The sequence below is a fragment of the Lepidochelys kempii genome, chromosome 3, assembly GCF_965140285.1.
Source record: "Lepidochelys kempii isolate rLepKem1 chromosome 3, rLepKem1.hap1, whole genome shotgun sequence".
Classification (NCBI taxonomy): domain Eukaryota; kingdom Metazoa; phylum Chordata; order Testudines; family Cheloniidae; genus Lepidochelys; species Lepidochelys kempii.
This window is the reverse complement of record NC_136382.1, coordinates 136,214,074-136,223,143: the sequence shown is the minus strand read 5'-3', so window position 1 is coordinate 136,223,143 and position 9,070 is coordinate 136,214,074.

Below are 9,070 nucleotides of genomic sequence, written 5' to 3'. Positions count from 1 at the left end.
TAATTGCCAGTTTGGGTAGATATACATGTGCTAGCTCTGCTCAAGATAGTGTACTAAATTAGCATTGTGGCCATGGCAGCATGGGCAGTGGCTCAGGCTTGTAACTAGAATCTCAGACGGGGTTCAGAGTGGTAGCTGTGTTAGTCTGTATCATCAAAAACAATGAGGAGTCCTTGTGGCACCTTAGAGACTGATGAATTTATTTGGGCATAAGCTTTCATGGGCTAGACCCACTTCATCAGATGCATCAGACAGGGTTTCTGTTTTTATGATCAGAGCAAGTGCATGTGTGTCTATCTGAGCTGGGCATTACATCTTGAAGCTACGGTTGCCAGGTGTCCGTTTTTTTTACCAGAACACTCAGTCAAAAAGGGACCTTGGTGGCTCCAGTCAGCACCGCTAACCAGGCTGTTAAAAGTTGCCTTTTGCCATTGCAGCGGGGCAGGCAGGCTCGTGCCCAGCTCTGCACAACTCCTGGAAAGTGGCTGGCCTATCACTTCAGCTCCTAGGCGGAGGGGGCCTGGGAGGCTCCGCGCACAGCCCGGTGAAAATGAGCAAGTGAGTGAGGGTGTGGTTCAGCGAACAACAGGGGGAGAGGGATGAGTGAGCAGGATGCGGGATCTCGGAGAAGGGGCGGGGCAGGGAGGGGCCTCAGGGAAGGGGCCGGCACAAGGGTGTTCAGTTTTTTGCAATTAGAAAGTTGGCAACTCTACTTGAAGCCAGAGGTGCTGGAACACTTTTTAGAGTGGGGGGGCTGCACCTCCCCTGATCCCTGTCCGCGCTGCCCTTTGCCCCACCTAGAGTTGGGGCCAGGAGCAGGGCCTTGGCTCTGGGACAGGGGGACATGGACAGGGATAAGGGAGCTGAGGCCACAGCTGGGGGCAGGCGCGGCGCCCCAGGTGCAAGGCTGACAGCTGGGACTCCGCATGCGGGACCAAGACTGGAGTCCCAGGCAGCCTCAGATTAGGAGTGGAACCCTGTGTAAAACCTGGCTGTGCTAAGCACCCCCCACACCCTTAGTTCCTGCACCTATGCTTGAAGCTGCAGTACAGACCTAGCAAATGAGTGGCTGTCTTCTCTATCAGGAGCCACGAATGGGCAGCAGAAATCAGGAATCGCCCAGGTGTGTGGCGCTGATCTGAACCCATGGATGGGATTTCAGAAGCCTACAGTTATGTAAAAATAAGCTCTTCGTGGGGTTGCTGAATGTGTTTGTGCTTTCTCTTCGCTGTGATGGGCAGCAACAGTCCCATATACAGTTTGCAGCAGGGAGGGTCAGATCCTCGTGTGGGCTTAGGAAGGGATTAGTGAGAATGGCAGGCAGGGTATTTGCCCAGAGATAGTACCGGGGAGCCCAGTCCTGAACTGAGTCTGTCAGTTCCAGGGTTCCCAACCTCCGCTGCTAGTCTCAAGAGCAGCATTTGACTGGGCCTACTTAACTGAAAATATCTGTTCTAGGAATAGTGAGTCCCCTCTCATAGTAGGGCTTGTTTCTCTGGAGTTAATCATATTGCTATGCAGCGGCCTGGTTTTCTTTCCCCTAGTGGGGTCTCTGGATCCCCTCAAGGTAGGTAGGGATCCTGAACAAGCTCAGTGCTGACACCCCAAATGTCAAATATTATAAAACATTCAGTTATTTGCAGCTTGCAAGTTCTAATTTCCTACTTTTAACCATTAGAAATGAAACAAGAATCCACCTGCCCCATCTCATCTGGGTGCTGATGCTTCAAAATGTCGCCAGCTTAAATGCCTGTTTATGTAAATAAATATGCATTACTTCCTCATGTTCACAAAATAGAGTACTAAGTTATTTCCATTTACATTGTAAAATAAACCTCCAAGCACAATATTTAAACTGTTATAACTTGTCCAGATTTTCACCAGGATCCTGAAAGGTAGCTCTGTTTAACACCTCCCCTGTCAAAGGCAGACTTTTTACTTCCACCTAATGAAGTGCTACTGCTGTTCAAAACAGGCTATCGGAATTGTTTTATAACGGATGAAGGGCCCTTTCCTGAAATGATCACAACCAGCCCTAATATTTACAGGGTTTTGCCCCCTTTTTCCTAACATTTGCCAACCATGCCAAAATCCTCAACTGGGACAGACAGGCCTCCTAGCTCCCACATGTGTGGCTTCAGCTGGTAGAGCAGATGCCAGGTGGGGCTAGCTACACCACAAATAAAGGAGCATGGAGGTTCTTCAGCAAAAACAACTCATTGGTGGGAAGTATTATCATGTGGTCGTGGTTTGCTTTAAGCCATTTTCAAATCAGAGAGTTGCTAAAGAGAGGAAATGTTATAGGAAAATATAATACTGTTTATATCTGGAGTGTCTGAGAAGCCATACAATGGTATTCCTGCAAAATAGTGATGACCCTGAGCAAATATTAATAGACAGCTACATACCATCTCCTATCCCACATAGCTAATTACACATCACTACCCTCCTGCTAGCTGTACAACCAACTGTCATCCCCAACTGTTCTGGAACCTTCTGGCTCTAGTATTCCACTACTCTTGGAGTTAATGAGAATGCGTCAAAACAGCCTTTCCACCTCAGCACTGAACTGTGGTATTTCCACAGGTGCAACACTCCTTCCCTTACTTCTTAAGAATAAAAATTAATAAAATTTGGGTTATCATTTTGTTAACAAAAACATATTTTTAAGGAGGATTAGTTGCTGAAATCCTCATAAATCTGGGTCTATCGTATCCACCCCCTACAAACATTCTCTCTGAGGCAAGAACTCCTACTTTGCAGTTCTTCCAGCCCAGCTAGTGGGAGGCTAAGGTATAACAGAGAAGAACATCATGAACTTTAATATAGCTGCTAAACTCCGGCTTACATGGACCTTTCTCTGCCCTTAATTTGTATATCCCATGCCAACATACCTGATAGGACCCATTTCTTCACCATCAGGCACAACAGATATTTCCATGACTTATGTTCCCCTAATTCCTCAATAGCGTTTCCAGCCAACTACAATGACACAGGCAATCTTGCTAGCCCCTATTTCTATGGCTTCATACAGCTGTGGCAGAATGGATACCTGGAAAGTTTGCAACCAGGGTGGATTTGATTTAAATCAAATTGATTTAAATAATGATTTAAATCACTAGTCAGGAAGACTCAATTTAATCGTGGATTTCTACATAAAAATGCATTCTTGTTGGTTGTTATAACCTTAATACATATTCTTCACAACTCATAGATAGATTTAGGTTTCATTTTTAGAAGGTACGCACTATATATTTGTAAACAATGATTTATTTTGAAAACTTTTCAGATTAGTTTTACAGCTATATTGGAAAATGAATGATTGTTTGGTTATTTGATTTACCAAAGGTAACTGAAGCAGATATTTCTGAAGTCATTGGGAGGTGAACTATCTCCAGTTCAACAGGTTAATCATTAATATTTGGAGGATTTTCTTGCAATGCTGTATTAAGAGGAGAACATCACCAGACAGACATTTAAATTGTTTTATTTAACTAAAACAACGTTATGTATTCTGGATTTTTTTTCTTCAACAGCAAACATAATATTTTAACAAAACAAACATATGAATTTTGGAATGGAGTTAAACTTCAAGTTTTTTAAAATCAGGGTTGTTTTTGTTAAAATTGTTTTTAACTAAAAAATTTAAATGAAATATTTAAAAAACAAAAACAAAAATCAAATCAACTATGTCAGCCAGGTCAACATGAGAAACTTAAAATATTGGCTTCTGCAGCTAACTGAGTCGTCTTCACTTTCATTTTCCTGTTTGTTCATAATCTGGAAAAGAAAAACAAGCTTTCCTGCTTTTTCAGGTCCCAAACAATTTCTCAATTTGGAATGAATTAGTCCAAAGGAAGAAAATAGTCTTTCTACTCCGGCAGAAGAAGCTACTGCTGTTAAAAGTGAGATTATCACTTCAACAGTCTCTGAATCCAAGTGCTCAAGTGACTTCCACCAGTTCTCTGGTGTCACTTTCTTTAAGACATCAGCAGCAAACATATTTCTTGAATGGTTCTTATTCCCAAACAGGGTCTCTTTTACGGTCTACTGCCATTATAGGTTTCCCTTTTTAGTGAGAGAATGGTATGGTAGATCTCAAAATCAATGAAGGCTACACTCAGAAAGACCTCAAGACTTCTGGAATATGTTGCTCAAACAGGTTTCAGAGTGGTAGCTGTGTTAGTCTGTATCAGCAAAAACAACAAGGAGTCCTTGTGACCCCTTGGGCCTGGTCTACACTACGAGTTTATGTCGAATTTAGCAGTATTAAATCGAATTAACCCTGCACCCGTCCACACAATGAAGCCATTTTTGTCTACATAAAGAGCTCTTAAAATCGATTTCTGTACTCCTCCCCAACAAGGGGATTAGCGCTGAAATCGACATCACCATTTCAAATTAGGGTTAGTGTGGACGCAATTCAATGGTATTGGCCTCCGGGAGCTATCCCCAGTGCACCATTGTGACCGCTCTGGACAGCGGTCTGAACTTGGATGCGCTGGCCAGGTGTACTGGAAAAGCCCCAGTAACTTTTGAATCTCATTTCCTGTTTGGCCAGGCGAACTCATCAGCACAGGTAACCGTGCAGTCCCAGAATTGCAAAAGAGCTCCAGCAAGGACTGAACAGGAGGTACTGGATCTGATCGCTGTATGGGGAGATGAATTCGTGCTATCAGAACTACGTTCCAAAAGACAAAATGCCAAAACATTTAAAAAAATCTCCAAGGCCACGATGGACAGAGTCTACAGCAGGACACAACACAGTGCCGTGTGAAACTTAAGGAGCTCAGACAAGCTTACCATAAAACCAAAGAATCAAATGGATGCTCCATGACAGAGCCCCAGACATGCCACTTCTACGCTGAGCTGCATGCAATTCTAGGGGGGGCTGCCACCACTAACTATCCCACCCCTATCCATGGACTCCGATGATGGGGTACTCTCTACCATGCCTGAGGATTTTGCAGATGGGGAAGGTGAGGAGGAGGAGGACAAGCTTGAGGAGAGCACACTGTTCTCCCTGGCAGCCAGGATCTTTTTATCACCCTGACTGAAATACGCCCCCAACCCAACCAAGCCAGAGAAGGGACCTCTGGTGAGTGTACCTTTTAAAATATAATACATGTTTTAAAAGCAAGTGTTTTTTAATGATTAATTTCCCCTGAGGACTTGGGATGCATTTGTGGCCAGTACAGCTACTGGAAAAATCTGTTAACGTGTCTGGGGATGGAGTGGAAATCCTCCAGGGACATCTCCATGAAGCTCTCCTGGAGGTACTCTAAAAGCCTTTGCAGAAGGTTTCTGGGGAGAGCAGCCTTATTCCATCCTCCATGGTAGGACACTTTACCACGCCATGCTAGTAGCAAGTAATCTGTATCATTGCATGACAAAGCCTGGCAGCTTATGGTCCCGGTATTTGCTGGCATTCAAGCAACATCCGTTCTTTATCTCTCTTTGTTATCCTCAGGAGAGTTTTCAGAGTAGCAGCCATGTTAGTCTATATTCGCAAAAAGAAAAGGAGTACTAGTGGCACCTTAGAGACTAACCAGTTTATCTGAGCATGAGCTTTCGTGAGCTACAGCTCACTTCATTGGATGCATTCAGTGGAAAATACAGTGAGGAGATTTATATACACACAGAACATGAAAAAATGGGTGTTATCATACACACTGTAACGAGAGTGATCACTTAAGATGAGCTATTACCAGCAGGAGAGCGGGGGGGTGGGGGGAGGGGAAGGGAAGAAAACCTTTTGTAGTGATAATCAAGGTGGGCCATTTCCAGCAGTTAACAGGAATGTCTGAGGAGCAGTGGCGGGGGATAAACATGGAGAAGTCGTTTTACTTTGTGTAATGACACATCCACTCCAAGTCTCTATTCAAGCCTAAAGTTAATTGTATTCAGTTTGCAAATTAATTCCAATTCAGCAGTCTCTCGTTGGAGTCTGTTTTTGAAGTCTTTTTGTTGTAATATTGAGACCTTCAGGTCTGTAATTGAGTGACCAGAGAGATTGAAGTGTTCTCCGACTGGTTTATGAATGTTATAATTCTTGACATCTGATTTGTGTCCTTTTATTCTTTTACGTAGGGACTGTCCAGTCTGACCAATGTACATGGCAAAGGGGCATTGCTGGCACATGATGGCATATATCACATTGGTAGATGCGCAGGTGAACGAGCCTCTGAGAGTGTGGCTGATGTGATTAGGCCCTATGATGGTGTCCCCTGAATAGATATGTGGACCGTTGGCAACGAGCTTTGTTGCAAGGATAGGTTTCCTGGGTTAGTGTTTTTGTTGTGTGGTTGCTGGTGAATATTTGCTTCAGGTTGGGGGGCTGTCTGTAGGCAAGGACTGGCCTGTCTCCCAAGATTTGTGAGAGTGATGGGTCGTCCTTCAGGATAGGTTGTAGATCCTTGATGATGTGTTAGAGAGGTTTTAGTTGGGGGCTGAAGGTGATGGCTAGTGGCGTTCTGTTGTTATCTTTGTTGGGTATGTCCTGTAGTAGGTGACTTCTGGGAACCCTTCTGGCTCTGTCAGTCTCTCTCTTCACTTCACCAGGTGGGTACTGTAGTTGTAAGAACACTTGATAGAGATCTTGTAGGTGTTTGTCTGAGGGGTTGGAGCAAATGCGGTTGTATTGTAGAGTTTGGCTGTAGACGATGGATCGTGTGGTGTGGTCTGGGTGAAAGCTGGAGGCATGTAGGTATGAATAGCGGTCAGTAGGTTTCCGGTATAGGGTGGTGTTTATGTGACCATCGCTTATTAGCACCGTAGTGTCCTTGTGTGGACTGGTCCAGGCTGAGGTTGATGGTGGGATGGAAATTGTTGAAATCATGATGGAATTCCTCAAAGGCTTCTTTTCCATGGGTCCAGATGATGAAGATGTCATCAATGTAGTGCAAGTAGAGAAGGGGCATTAGGGGACGAGAGCTGAGGAAGCGTTGTTCTAAGTCAGCCATAAAAGTGTTGGCATACTGTGGGGCCGTGCGGGTACCCATAGCAGTGCCGCTGATTTGAAGGTAAACATTGTCCCCAAATGTGAAATAGTTATGGGTGAGGACAAAGTTCAGCCACCAGGTTTGCTGTGACATTATCGCGGATACTGTTCCTGATGGCTTGTAGTCCATCTTTGTGTCGAATGTTGGTGTAGAGGGCTTCTACATCCATAGTGGCCAGGAGGGTGTTTTCAGGAAGGTCACCGATGGATTGTAGTTTCCTCAGGAAGTCAGTGGTGTCTCGAAGGTAGCTGGGAGTGCTGGTAGCGTAGGGCCTGAGGAGGGAGTCTACATAGCCAGACAATCCTGTTGTCAGGGTGCCAATACCTGAGATGATGGGGCGTCCAGGATTTCCAGGTTTATGGATCTTGGGTAGCAGATAGAATGCCCTGGGCCGGGGTTCCAGTGGTGTGTCTGTGCAGATTTGTTCTTGTGCTTTTTCAGGGAGTTTCTTGAGCAAATACTGTAGTTTCTTTTGGTAACCCTCAGTGGGATCAGAGGGTAATGGCTTGTAGAAAGTGGTGTTGGAGAGCTGCCTAGCAGCCTCTTGTTCATATTCCGACCTATTCATGATGACGACAGCACCTCCGTTGTCAGCCTTTTTGATTATGATGTCAGAGTTGTTTCTGAGGCTCTGGATGGCATTGTGTTCTGCATGGCTGAGGTTATGGGGCAAGTGATGCTGCTTTTCCACAATTTCAGCCCGTGCACGTCAGCAGAAGCACTCTATGTAGATGTCCAGTCTGTTCTTTCGACCTTCAGGAGGAGTCCACCTAGAATCCTTCTTTTTGTAGTGTTGGTAGGAAGGTCTCTATGGATTAGTATGTTGTTCAGAGGTGTGTTGGAAAGGAAGCTTGTGTGGAAGTTTGTTTTTTTATGAGAGTATCCAGTTTTGAGAGCTCATTCTTAATCGCTCCCTGTTTGCTGTAGATGATGTTGATCAGCTGGTTCTGCAGTTTCTTTGAGAGCGTGTGGCACAAGCTGTCAGCATAGTCTGTGTGGTATGTAGATTGTAATAGATTTTTTACTTTCAGTCCTTTTGGTACGATGTCCATCTGTTTGCATTTGGAAAGGAAGATGATGTCTGTCTGTATCTGTATGAGTTTTTTCATGAAGTTGATAGATTTCCACTCCATATGGCTAAATGCAGTGCCTTGCATAATGACAGGTTTCAGAATAGCAGCCGTGTTAGTCTGTATTCGCAAAAAGAAAAGGAGTACTTGTGGCACCTTAGAGACTAACCAATTTATCTGAGCATAAGCTTTCCTGAGCTACAGCTCACTTCATCGGATGCATTCAGTGGAAAATACAGTGAGGAGATTTATATACACACAGAACATGAAAAAATGGGTGTTAGCATATACACTGTAAGGAGAGTGATCACTTAAGATGAGCTATTACAAGCAGGAGAGCGGGGGCGGGCAGAAAACCTTTTGTAGTGATAATCAAGGTGGGCCATTTCCAGCAGTTAACAGGAACGTCTGAAGTTCATGGTAACCTGTTGAAATACGGGAATTTAATTAAGGGGACATTCAGAGGTGGCCATTCCTACTGGGCTGTTTGCCTGTGGCTGAAAAGAAATCCTCCCCGCAGTTAGCCAAGCGGGTGCCGGGGGAGGCATTGGTGCTGAGCTGTTTGTGTTTGGCTAGCAGGGATCTTCCCTGATACCAGCCACACGGTGGGGAGAGGAGTAAAACAATAATCCCAGAGAACTGGATGGGGGCTGGGGTTAGTTTGGTTTCTGCTGCTGCACGTTAACATGAAAACCGCAGCACTAAATGGCCAACTCAATGGGCTTTGCTTGGTATAGGAAAGGAGGGCGCTGCTGTTCTGAAGGTTGCAGAAGCTGAAAGACTATGGCTTACCGTGGCCGCCTGCAAGCCAAATTCTGTTGCCCGGCACTGTGTGTGTGTGATCTCTAACACTAAAGCCACAGGCACTCAATATAAGATGCAAAATGCGACCTTGTACTGAAATCACATGTGCTATGTAATGTGAATAGTGTTGTTCACCGTGAAAGAGTATGGCCATTGTTCTGTAAATGCATCTTTTAAAATACTTCACTCCCTTTT